The sequence below is a fragment of the Nicotiana sylvestris genome, chromosome 7 (assembly GCF_000393655.2).
Source record: "Nicotiana sylvestris chromosome 7, ASM39365v2, whole genome shotgun sequence".
NCBI lineage: Eukaryota > Viridiplantae > Streptophyta > Magnoliopsida > Solanales > Solanaceae > Nicotiana > Nicotiana sylvestris.
This window is the reverse complement of record NC_091063.1, coordinates 80,323,196-80,336,945: the sequence shown is the minus strand read 5'-3', so window position 1 is coordinate 80,336,945 and position 13,750 is coordinate 80,323,196.

The window sequence follows — 13,750 nt, the reverse complement described above, 5'->3', positions numbered from 1 at the left end:
ACGAGACTCGAAGATAAGATAGTGGCACGCTGAATCACGCTAACTGGTTTTAGCAATGCAATTGAACAAACATCCGAGGAAATTACACTCCACATTCTGGCTGGCAGCATAACTCTAGAGACAACGTTCCACATCATGGACCAGGCCACCGCGTACAACACCATAGTAGGATGACCATGGATACATCCTATGAAAGCCGTCCCTCCAACTTATGCCAAGTAATTAAATTCCCAACTCCATGGGGGATTTTCAGTATACAAGGAGAACAACGCACATCAAAAGAATTCTATTGCATTGCCTTAGACTGCACAGCCAACCAATAGAGAAAATACAAAGAAAAGGAGTCATAACAATCAACAGGGTAGAGATCGGAGCAAGAGGAATCAAAGAACGTCATCAAGGAACTAGATACGGTCGAAGCCGTTGGTTCGACCATAGAAGACCTCGACCCCGTTCAATTGGATCTCAACGACCACAACAAGAAGGCTTATATCGGCTGAAAGCTTCGGGGACCAGGTAGATTCAGTCAATTCTTAACAACTAACACATATTTGTTTGCTTTCAGCCATACATATATACCGGGCATCCTAAAAGAAATTGCCACACACAATTAAATGTCAACCCACTCCACCCCCAATAAGGCAAGTCAGGCGTAAATTCAACTCTATAACTAATGATGTAGTGCGCGAGGAGGTGGAAAAACTACTAGAAAATGGTTCCATTAGGGAATTGAAGTACCCCAAATGGGTCGCTAATGTTGTGATGGTCAAAAAGAAGAATGGAAAGAGGCGGATGTGCATGGATTTCACATATTTGAACAAGGTATGCCCGAAGTATTCGTTTCCCTTGCTACATATCGACCAACTCATCGACGCAATGGCCAAGCACGAGCTACTAAGCTTCTTGGATGCATACTCATGCTATAATCAAATCCTTATTGAAGAAGAAGATTAGGAAAAAACCACGTTCATCACCTACCAAGGAATGTATTGCTACAGGCTCATACCTTTTGGACTAAAGAACGCATGAGCTACTTTTCAAAGGTTGGTGACAAAGATGTTCAAAAACCAGCTCGACAAAACAATGGAGGTATATATGGATGGCATGTTGGTCAAGTCCAAAAGGGGAGAAGATCACATCGATCATTTGAAAGAAATTTTTTACATACTCCGATGATACGGATGAAGCTGGACCCGAAAAAATGCGCATTCGGTGTAGTATCGGGAAAGTTCTTGGGTTTTCTAGTATCACAACGAGGGATCGAGGTCAACCCCGACTAAATCAAAGCCATCGAGGGGATACCAAAACTTTTGACCACCAAGAAACAAGTCCAAAGGTTGACCGGTCGCATCGGCGCTCTATAAAGATTCACATCGCGGTCGTCAAATAGATGCCATAAATTATTCGGCATACTCAAGAAAGATAACAACCTTGAATAGACTTCCGGATGCGTCCAGGACCTACGAGAGCTAAAGGCATACCTATCATCTTCACCTCTGCTTTCAAAGCTGAGCATATCCTCGTCTGTCTGGCCGTATCTGAGGTAGCTGTAAGTGCACTCTTAATTTGAGAAAACAAAGGTATGCAATCTCCCATCTATTACATTAGTAAAACACTCGTCGATGTCGAGACGAGGTACCTACACCACAAAAAATTAGCTTTGGCCTTCGTCATAGCTTTACGAAAATGTATACCATATTTCTAATGTCACCCCATCTCGGTCGTCACGACCTTACCCCTCAAAAGCATTTTACATAAACCCAAACTATCGGGAAGGCTGGCCAAGTGGACCATCGAGTTGAGCGAGCATGATATCACCTATCAGCCGCGAACGACGATAAATTCACAAGTACTCGCTGACTTCGTAGTTGACTTCAACACAAAGATAATGCCTGAAGTCAAAAGAGAGGCTGTCCAAACCTCCCTCCAAACACAAAACTTCTAGGTCCTATATATCGATGGCATATCCAACGCATCGGAGTTCAAACTAGGATTCGTACTCGAAATCCCAATAGGCGAAGTGATTTGCTAGTCCATAAGTTTCCTGAATATGACTAACAATGAAGCTATACTTGCAGGTCTAAGACTAGCACTCAAATATAGAGCAAAATAGTTGAAACTGCGCTATGATTCCCAACTTGTAGTCAATCAAGTCACTGGGACTTTCCTAATCAGGGATCAAAGGTTGCAAAGGTACCAGACCAAAATTTGTTAGCTGCTGCCCGAGTTCGACGAATGTTAGCTCGACCAAATCCCACGGGCACAGAATGTCGAGGCATATGGCCTCGCCAAACTAGCTGCAACCACCAAAATCATCACAACCAAGGACAAAAACGTGGTCCACCTCCTCAACTCATCACTAGACCAAGTCGAGGTAAGAACCTTAAACCTAACTTAGGATTGGCGTAATAGTATTGTCGCGAACTTGCAGGACGACACACTCCCTAGCGGCAAAAAGGAGGCCAAGAAACTAATAATGCAAGCGGCCAGGTACAATATCCTCCACAACGATCTATATAAGAGGAACTACGGAGGTCCTTTAGCAAAGTGCTTGGGCTCGAACCAAGCTCAGCGCGTCCTCGAAGAAGTTCACGAAGGCCATTGCGAGGCTCACTCCGACAACTAGGCACTAGTCAAATGCCTATACGGGCATGATATTAATGGCCCACCAAAGATCCACCAAGCGGGCGAACAACTCTACTCAGTCACATCCCCTTGGTTGTTCATCAAATGGGGAATGGACATCGTGTTCTTTTTAGTTTTAAAAATAACTATTTCTCTAAGTGGGTGGAACCAGGAACATTCGCCAAATACGGGAACTGGAAGTAATCACCTTTATATGGAGAAACATCATTGCCGATTCAGCCTTCCCAAAGAAATCAGCTGTGATAATGGACTCTAGTTCACAAGAAAGAAAACCACCGAATTCTTCGAGAAATAGCATATCAAGAGGATACTCTCGACCCCGTACCACCCCGCTGGTAACAGATAAGCATCATCCAACAAGTTAATAACAAACATCATGAAGAAGAGCTCGAAGACGCCAAGGGACTATGGCTTGAAATACTACCAGAAGTATTGTGGGCCTACCGAACAACTCCGAAAACTCGCACATGAGAGATGCCCTACTGCTTGGTCTACGGGACCGAGGTAGTAATACTAGTCGAGGTCGGAGAACCCACCCTAAGGTACTCTAATGAGAGTGGCACGAGTAACAACAATAGCAGAAGGCAGGAACTCAATGAAGTCGACGAACGAAGAGCTATGGCCGACATAAGAATAGTTTCCCAACAGCAATAAGCAGAACGCTATTACAATAAGAAAGCAAAAGTTCAGGCCACTCAAAGCCGGGGACTAGTACTGAAAGCTAAAACTCAATCAAGCAAAGATCCTAGAGAAGGCAAGCTAGGAACAAATGTGGATGGACTATATAAAATCACAGCCGAAGCAAACAATGGTTCGTTCTAATTAAAGACAATGGAAGGGTAGCTACTACAAAACAATTGGATTATTAGCCACCTCAAATACTTCAACTTCTGAGAGAAAAAGCATCCCCCAAGCCGTACTCTTTTATCCCTCACTTGAGTTTTGTCCCGTTTGGGTTTTCTCAAGAAGGTTTTTAACGAGGAGGCAAAGGAAACGTTTCGAGTCGAAGTACACGAAGGTTAGGCTGTGATTACTATTTTATTGCTCGAACTCTTACTATTCTCCAGATAGACCAATGAAAGGACTAGATAGATCGGGACTGGGACTGGAACTCCAGCCAATACCTATAAATCTATAAATTTCTCCAAGTATGTAACAAATCCAACAATGTCAAGGCAATAAACTTTACACTTATCTGCACATCTTTCTCGCATTCAGGTTATGTTTGACCTTGCTCGAACTAACACCTACCGGCCCTCGGCCGCATCTTAAACAAAAGGTTATGTTCGACCTCGCTCGAACAAACACCTATTGGCCCTCAACCATAATTTAATAAAAGGTCACGACCAACTACCTCAGCCATGTCTCAACACACAAAGAAAGAGCAAAGGCAGCCAAACAATAGAAGCAAAAAACATACAAGTACAGAAAAAAACCATAGGAAAGGAAGCAGATGCCGAGAACAACCTTGGCATTTCATATAAAAATTTTTACAAAGTCTCGTAAATACGCCAGCAAAAATACACAAGCCTTGGCCATCAATGCTCGGACCGTCTTGATCCCTATCACCACCGTCACCTTCAACCTCAAGGTATGCAACATTATACCAGGCATTATCTTCAAGCTGGTCCACACCCTCATCCCCTTTGTTATCACCATCCTCAAGCGTGGCGGGATCATACCCATAAGCAACACGAGCCTCACGGGCCTTAACACGAACATCATCAAGGACGATCGCAGAAATAGACCCCCCCTCATGAAAATATCGAAACACGTCCAACTGAGCCTCGACGTGAATCTATTCCTTATATAGGTCCTGAGGAACATTGGAAAATCTAAAATACAAGAAGAAGACGACTGTGCAAGCAGTTGGGCCTTCTCAACCTCTAAAGCAGTCACCCGATCATAGAGGATGGAGTTGTCTTTCTCCAGCTCTCTGATCCTCTCCTCTAGTCGATCCTCTTTATCTTCACCGTGGACTAGTCCATCTCCCGCTCGGCCCGGAGAGTCCTATTCGCCAACTCTAGCATCTCTTATTTCCTCCGAGCCTCCAAATAGGAAGACTCCGCCTTTTCAATATCACTCTACTTCTTGACGACTTCATTATTAAGGACCTCCAGTTGAAGCCAACATTCTTCTAATTGCCCGCGCAGCTCGACCACATATGCCTAAAGGTCACCACACTGGGCCTCCATGGCCCTGCTGACCTCAAGCTCCTCTTCCCTACTCCTAAACGTCCCCTCAAGGACGCTACACTTCTCGATGACTCTCATGTTACATCTCGTATTTTCGTATGCTAAAAGTTTTATCTTCAGTTAATTAACGCAAACTGGGGGGGTGATATTACCTTGAGGTTAATGTATTTACACTATTTATAACAAGCAAGAAATAAGTGTCATGAAGGATTAAGGGTACACGAATTAAAGAAAACGAGTTTCGTTGAAAGTGGCCAATTCGAGATAAAATACAGGTCGAGCGATAATACCCGATAATTATGGACTAGTATCATACAAGGTATCATATGACCGTGATAATATGATGTATAAAGTATATTAAAAATGAGTAGTATTTTTAGGTAATTTGAGATAATTTTTAATTATACGGGTAATTGGTTAATTACCGGATAATGGGACATTACCCAGTTAACTAATAAGTGAAGAAAAATTAATATATTACCCCCAAAACATGGAAAGAAGCCACAAATCTAGAAAATGACTAAGTAGTCATATAGTCCTAGGTGGCTATCTATGAATTTTGGGAATTTAACAAGAAAAAATGGTCTTGTTCCATTCATTTTGGACAAAATAGAAACAAAACGTCAAAATCCAAAACAAGAGACATACTTCTCCATTTTTCCTAGTTCAATGGCTTCAAGGAACAAAAGCTTAATTCGTTCCAAAATTTCAAAGAAACAGAAGCTTGATTCGTTCAAGACTTCACGAGCAGAAGCAAGATTCAATCCGATTTTTGGGGTTTCAAATTCAATCCACGAAGGTTTCCAATGAAAATTGTTAGAATCGTAGCAACGTACAACTTTGCAGTTACAAAAGAGTACGGTGCAATTTCAAGAATATTATACGGAGTTTTCCTTACTCCAGGTATGTTAAGGTCATCCCTTCTTTCTTTTTGGCATGGTCCAAGTTATACAGAAGAAATGAGCAAATGCACAGTTTTCATAAATGACTCTATTCATAGAAATACTAGGGGTCTCTATGTTCTTGATTCCCCATGTGACATATTATTATATCTTCTATTCATGGGTCTCAGAATAATACGCAATTGAAAAAGTTTTTCCGGAAGGAATATTGCGATTATTAAATATTTTTCATCCATTTTATTCATTTATACATGTACATTGACCCATGACCAGATGGCGTTATATACACGTGTGTATATATATATATATGTATGTATATATATATACTTATATACATATATACATATATATATATATATATATATATATGTATGTATGTATATATATGTATATATATATGTATGTATGTATGTATGTATATGGGATATGGGAAAAAGGTTAAGGCGTTATATACTCACCATCACCTATCAGTTGGTATATGTTGATGATGTTGCCCACAGTGGCCGAGATGATATGTTGGGGTGCTCTCAGTGGCTTGATGATGTTATGTACACCTATACCCATACATGACACAACATTTATATACACATGCATAACATTATAAATGTTGGAGAATTTATAATGTTATTCAAATTTACAGATGAATTTCTTTATTCCATGTTTCATATATGCCTTATACGTACAGATTTTCATGCCTTACATACTCAGTACATTTTTCTTACTGATGCCCTATTTCACGGGGCCTGCATTTAATGCCCACAGGTGCAAGTAAGCCAGTTGACGGTCCCCCTTCTTAGGATCTTTGATAGCGAGATTTGGCATGCTCCACTTGATCCAGAGCTGTTTTTGATTTTGGTACGATATGTTTGTATATATATGGGTATGACGTGGCTCAGTCCTGTCTTTGTACAGTTATATTTCTATTAGAGGTTTGTAGATAGTATGTCTAGTTGGATAGTATGTGGCCTTGCCAGCTTCTAGTTTTGAGGTACATAGTTATTTATAGCAGCCTTGTCGGCTCGCCCTACGTATGTAGCATGTATATGTACGTATTCCTTTTTGGGAAGGTTTCCTTCATGTATATTATTCTCGTAATTCAGCCGATGTTATTCAGGTTTATATCATAGACGCATGCCAAGGGGTATTTGACAGGTAGGACTCGGGCACCCGTCGTGGCCCATCAGTTTAGGTCGTGACAGAAGGAGCAGTTCTGTCCTAGGGTTGTCTACAAACCGTGTCTAGTAGAGTCTTATTTATGGGTATGTTATGCACCACACTTATAAACAAGAGGCTACAGGACATATAGAATGTTATCCTCTCTTCTTATCTTAGATCGTGCAATATAAGAATTCATGTTCCTGATGACATGTTATATTTTCAACGATGCCTCCAAAGATTACAGCCGCCCAGAATGGAAAGTCTGTGGCTGGTGACACTACTAGTCGAGCACCACGAGTTACCAGGGCTTGGGGAGAGTCTCATAGTGAGATTCCATCTCATAATTACGTACCCTTCCCTTTCCAGAAGAGCTCTGAGGGGAACCAGCTCAAGTGCCCACCTTTGTACATTCAGCACCTCAGCCAGATACACCAGGTCAAGATATGAGAGATGCTATTCAGCTATTAACCCGATTAGTAGCCGCACATGCTCGTCGTTAGGAAGTAGGTATTGGTCATGTAGATAGGTCCGTAAGTGCAAGGGTTCGTGACTTCATTAATTTAGACCCTCCGGTATTCACTAGGGCAGATCCAAACGAGGACCCTCAGGTATTTATTGATAGAGTGCAGAGGACGTTAAGGGTAATGAAGGCCACTGCGACTAAGTCAGTTGAGCTAGTTTCCTATAGACTCCGAGATGTTGCAGTTAATTGGTACGAGTCTTGGGAATTGTCCAGAGGTAAGGATGCCCCTCCAGCGGTATGGCAGGAGTTTACAGAGGCTTTTCTTCATCATTATCTGCCACTAGAGCTTAGACGGGTCAGAGTTGATAGGTTATTGACCCTTCGGCAGGGTAACATGAGTGTTCGGTAGTACAACCTTCAGTTTGATTCGTTGGCTAGGTATGCTCCCACTATTGTATCTAAAATGGAGGATCGGGTGCACCGGTTCATGATGGGATTAGAGCGTCACTTGCTTAACGATTGTATGTCGGTTTCACTTCAGCCAGACATGGATATTTCTCGTATTCAAGCATACACTCAAGGTGTAGAAAAGCGTAAACAGAAACAGAGGGCTGATTGTAGGCGTGATAGGGCCCAGAATAAAAGAGCGAGGTCTTTAGTTCCTTCTGGTGAGTTTCGAGGTGGTTAGCGGCAGCAGTACCCGAGGTATCCAGCCAGCCATCGGCTAGCGTGCCCCCTCAGTTTGGCGGTAAGAGATTTGTTCGTTCCACATATTTAGGGTCTAGTCAAAATTTCAGAGCCTCATGTTCTTAGTATAGGGATGAGTCAAATCAGATGAGGCTGTCCTTGCCACGATATACTCAATGTGGTAAGCAGCATATCGGGCAGTGCCATATAGGATGAGGTATTTGTTATACTTGTGGTTATTCGGGCCACGTTATGAGGGATTGTCCGATGAGAGGTGATGCAAGCATATCTCAGCTAGCGATATTTGTAGCTGGTTCGTCATCATCAATATGCCCCCCTGGTCAAGGTCCACAAGTACCAATGCATCATGGAAGAGGCAGAGGTGGATCATCTAGCTCGAGCAGTTCTCAGAACCGTATTTCTGCGTTGGCAAGATGATAGGACCAAGAGTCATTGCCTGATGTTGTTACAGGTATATTATCAGTCTCCTCATATGATGTATATGCACTGATTGACCCAAGTTCCACCTTATCATACGTTACTCCGTTAGTTGCTAGAAAGTTTGGAATAAAACCTGAATTGGTTAAACCTTTTGAGGTGTCTACACCTGTGGGGACTCAGTGATAGCTAAACGAGTATATAGGGGTTGCATAATAGTAGTTCATAGTCGATCTACCGTAGCAGACCTAATCGAGTTGGATATGGCAGAATTTGATGTTATAATGGGTATGGATTGGTTGGCTTCTTGTCATGCCAACGTTGATTATAGATCAAAGATAATCCGATTTCAATTTCCAGGGGAGCCTGTTTTGGAGTGGAAAGGTAATATGGCATCGTCAAGAGGAAGATTCATTTCCTATCTCAAGGCAAGGAAGATGATAAGAAAGGGCTGTATTTATCACTTAGTTCGGGTTTAAGATGTGGAAGTGGAGTCACCAACCATTCAGTCCATACCTATGGTTATTGAGTTTTCCGATGTTTTTCTCGATGAGCTTCCGGGCCTTCCGCCAGAGCGAGAAATTGAGTTTGCTATTGACCTACTACCAGATAATCACCCAATATCTATTCCTCCCTATAGAAGGGTCCCCGCAAAGCTAAAAGAGTTTAAATAACAACTAAAGAACTTGCTTGAAAAAGGCTTTATCAGACCTAGTACATCACCGTGGGGAGCACCTGTGTTATTTGTGAGGAAGAAAGATGGTTCCTTACAGATGTGTATTGATTATAGACAGTTGAATAAGGTGACGATCAAGAATAAGTACCTTCTCCCGAGAATTGATGATTTATTTGATCAGTTGCAAGGTGCCAAGTGTTTTTCAAAAATAGACTTGAGGTCCGGGTACCATCAGGTAAGGGTTAAGGAGGAAGATATTTCGAAGATAGCATTCAGGACCAGATATGGGCACTTTGTGTTTTGTGTTATGTCGTTCGATTTGACCAATGCCCCAGCAATATTCATGGATTTGATGAACCGTGTGTCCATGCCCTTTTTAAATCTATTTGTAATTGTATTTATCGACGATATTGGTGTATTCTCGTTCAGAGGCTAAGCATGGAGATCATTTGCGTACTGTGTTCAGCATTCTGTAAAAAGGGAAGTTGTATGCAAAATTCTCTAAATGTGAAGTCTGGTTGAATTCTGTAGCTTTCCTTGGGCATTATTTCGGGTGAAGGCATCCGGGTGGATACACAAAAGATTGAGGCAGTAAAGACTTGGCCTAGACCTACAACACCGATGAAAGTTCTTGCTTTCTCGGTTTGACAGGTTATTACAGGAGATTTGTAAAGGGATTTTCTTCCCTTTCAGCACCTTTGACAAAGTTGACTCAGAAGGGAGCAAAGTTTCAATGGAATGATGCTTGCGAATAGAGTTTCCAGGCATTAAAGGACATATTAACTTTAACATCGGTTCTAACGCTCCTAGAAGGGACCAATGGTTATGTTATCTATTGTGACACTTCAAGCGTTGGATTGGGTTGTGTGCTGATGTAGCATGGTAAGGTTGTGGCTTATGCTTCTAGACAACTAAGAAAGCACGAAAAGAACTACCCAACCCACGATTTAGAGTTAGCGGTGGTGATTCATGCACTAAAGATGTGGAGGCACTACTTGTATGTCATTCATGTTGATATCTATATGGATCATAAGAGCCTCCAGTACATCTTCAAGCAAAAGGAATTGAATCTACGCCAAAGGAGATGGTTGGAGCTACTTAAAGACTATGACGTTGATATTTTATACCATCCGGGGAAGGCGAACGTAGTAGCCGATGATCTCAGCCATAGATCTATGGTAGCCTATCGTATTTACAACCAGAAAAAAGGGGAATAGCCCATGAGGTTCACCAACTAGCTAGTCTTGGAGTTCGGTTACTGGAGTCAGGTGATATTGGAATTACTATTCTGAATACGACAACATCCTCTTTAGTAACTGAAGTAAAGGAACGCTAGTACGTGGATCCTGTGTTAGTTCATTATAGGGATACCACCCTTCAGAAGGAGAAAACACCATTTGAAATTATAGAAGATGGGGTCCTCAAATATCGAGGGCGATTATGTGTGCCTAATGTTGCAGGGCTGCATCGACAGGTTTTGGGAGAAACTCACTATTCTCGTTATTCTATCCATCCCGGAGCGACAAAGATGTATCATGATTTCAGGGGTGTATATTGGTGGGACGGAATAAAAAAGGATATAGTAGAGTTTATTACTCAGTGTCCTAACTATCAGCAGGTTAAGATTGAGTATCAAAAACCCGGTGGATTATTGCAGGCTATGGAGATTCCGACTTGGAAATGGGAAAAAATCAATATGGATTTCATCGTAGGTTTACCTCGTACCCAGCGTAAGTTTGATTCGATATGGGTGATTGTTGATAGGCTTACAAAGTCAGCCCATTTTTTGCCCGTTAGGACTACATATTCCTCAAAGGATTATGCAAGGCTTTATATTAAGGAGATAGTATGACTACATGGTGTCCCTGTATCTATTATCTCGGATAGAGGAGCTCAATTTACCGCTAACTTCTGGAGGTCCTTCCAAAAAGGATTGGGGACTCAAGTAAGTCTTAGTACAATATTTCATCCCCAGACAGACGGACATGCTGAGTGTACTATTCAGACACTTGAGGATATGTTACGAGCTTGTGTGATAGACTTCAAAGGTAGCTGGGATGATCATCTGCCACTTATTGAGTTCGCATATAATAACAGTTACCGCTCCAGTATCTAGATGGCTCTGTACGGGGCTTTGTATGGGCGCATGTGTAGATTTCCTATAGGGTGGTTTGTTGTTTTAGAATCTGGGTTACATGGGCCATACCTGGTTCAGCAAGCCATAGAAAAAGTAAAGTTGATCCGGGATTGACTATTGACAGTTCAGATTCGTCAGAAGTCATATTCTAACGTGCGACGACGAGATTTAGAGTTCGAGGTTGATGACTGGGTATTCTTAAATGTGTCACCTACGAAGGATGTGATGAGGTTTGGCAAGAAAAGAAAACTTAGCGCACGGTATATTGGGCCTTATAGGATCAATGAAGAGTGGGCCAAGTAGCTTATGAGTTAGAATTGCCCTCAGAATTGGAGTCTGTCCATCCAGTTTTTCACGTATCTATGTTACGGAAGTGCATTGGCGATTATACCCGAGTGGTGCCCACAGATGATGTACAGATTACAGAGGACTTGTCATACGAGGAAATTTCGGTTGTCATCCTAGACCGACAAATACGCAAGCTAAGGAATAAAGAGGTAGCCTCCATGAAAGTACTATGGAGAAACAACAATATGGAAGAAATGACTTGGGAGGCCGAGGAAGACATGAAGTCTAGATATCCCTACTTATTTCCTCCTCTAGAGAAGAGTCCGACTGAGACGTCATAACCTCAAGGTACATGTACGAATTCTTGTGTTAGCTAGTGTTATTGGTTGTGTGAGGCCATCGTCGTTATTGATGATTGTGGTCCTATGTGGCGTTAAATTATTGGATTTCTACAGGAAGAGTTGGTAGTAGCATTGTTACAAAGGTGACTCTGCCAAGGTTATATAGATCCCGGAGAGTTAAATATTCGAGGATGAATGTTTCTAGGGGGGAAGGATGTTACATCTCACGTTTTCGTACGTTAAAAGTTTCGTCTTCAGTTAATTGATGCAGACTAGGGGGTGAGATTATCTTGACGTTAATGTATTTACGATATTTATAACAAGCGAGAAATAAGTGTCATAAAGGATAAAGTATTAAAAAAACGAGTTTCGTTGAAAGTGGACAATTTGGGATAAAATACGGGTCGAGCGATAATACCTGATAATTATGGACTAATACCATACAAGGTACCATATGGCCGTGATAATATGATGTATAAAGTATATTAAAAATGAGTAGTATTTTTAGGTAATTTGAGATAATTCTTAATTATACGGGCAATTGGTTAATTACCTGGTAACGAGACATTACCTAGTTAACTAATAAATGGATAAATATTAATAACTTATATCCCCAAAACGTGGCAAGAAGCCACAAATCTAGAAAATAACTAAGTAGTAATATAGTTCTAGGTGGCTATCTATGAATTTTTAGAATTTAATAAGAAAAATGGTCTTATTCCATTCATTTTGGACAAAGCAGAACCAAAACATCAAAATCCTAAACAAGAGACATACTCCTCCATTTTTCCCAGTTCAAAGACTTCAAGGAACAAAAGCTTAATTCGTTCCAAAAATTTCAAAGAAACAGAAGCTTGATTCGTTCAAGACTTCACGAGCAGAAACAAGATTCAATTCGATTTTTGGGGTTCCAAATTCAATCCACGAAGGTTTTCAACGAAAATTGTTAGAATCGTAGTAACGTAAAATTTTGCGATTACAAAAGAGTATGGTGCATTCTTCAAGAATATTATACGGAGTTTTTCCTACTCCAGGTATGTTAAGGCCATCCCTTCTTTCTTTTTGGCATGGTCCAAGTTATACATAAGAAACGAGCAAATGCACAGTTTTCATAAACGACTCTATTCATAGAAATACTAGGGGTCTCTGTGTTCTTTATTCCCCATGTGACATATTATTATATCTTCTATTCATGGGTCTCAGAATAATACGCAGTTGAAAAAGCTTATCCGGAAGGAATATTGAGATTTATGATGGGGTGTGTTCAATAACTTGATGATGTTATGTACACCTATACCCATGCATGACACGACATTTATATACACGTGCATAACATTATAAATATTGCAGAATTTACAAAGTTATTCAGATTTACAGATGGATTTCTTTATTCCATGTTTCATCTATGCCTTTTACGTACAGATTTTCAGGCCTTACATACTCAGTATATTTTTCGTACTGATGCTCTATTTCACGGGGCCTGTGTTTCATGCCTGCAGGTGTAGGCAAGCAAGCTGACGGTCCACCTTCTTAGGATCCTTGATCAGCGAGAGTTGGCGTGCTCCACTTGATCCGGAGCTGCTTTTGATTTTGGTACAATATGTTTGTATATATATTGGTATGACGTGGCTCAGTCCCATCTTTGTACAGTTATATTTTTGTTAGAGGTCTGTAAACAGTATGTCTAGTTGGATAGTTAGTGGCCTTGACAGCTTCCAGTTTTGAGGTACATAGTTGTCTATAGCAACCTTGTCGGCTCGCCCTACGTATGTAGCATGTATATGTATGTATGCCTTTTTGGGCGGGTTTCCTTCATGTA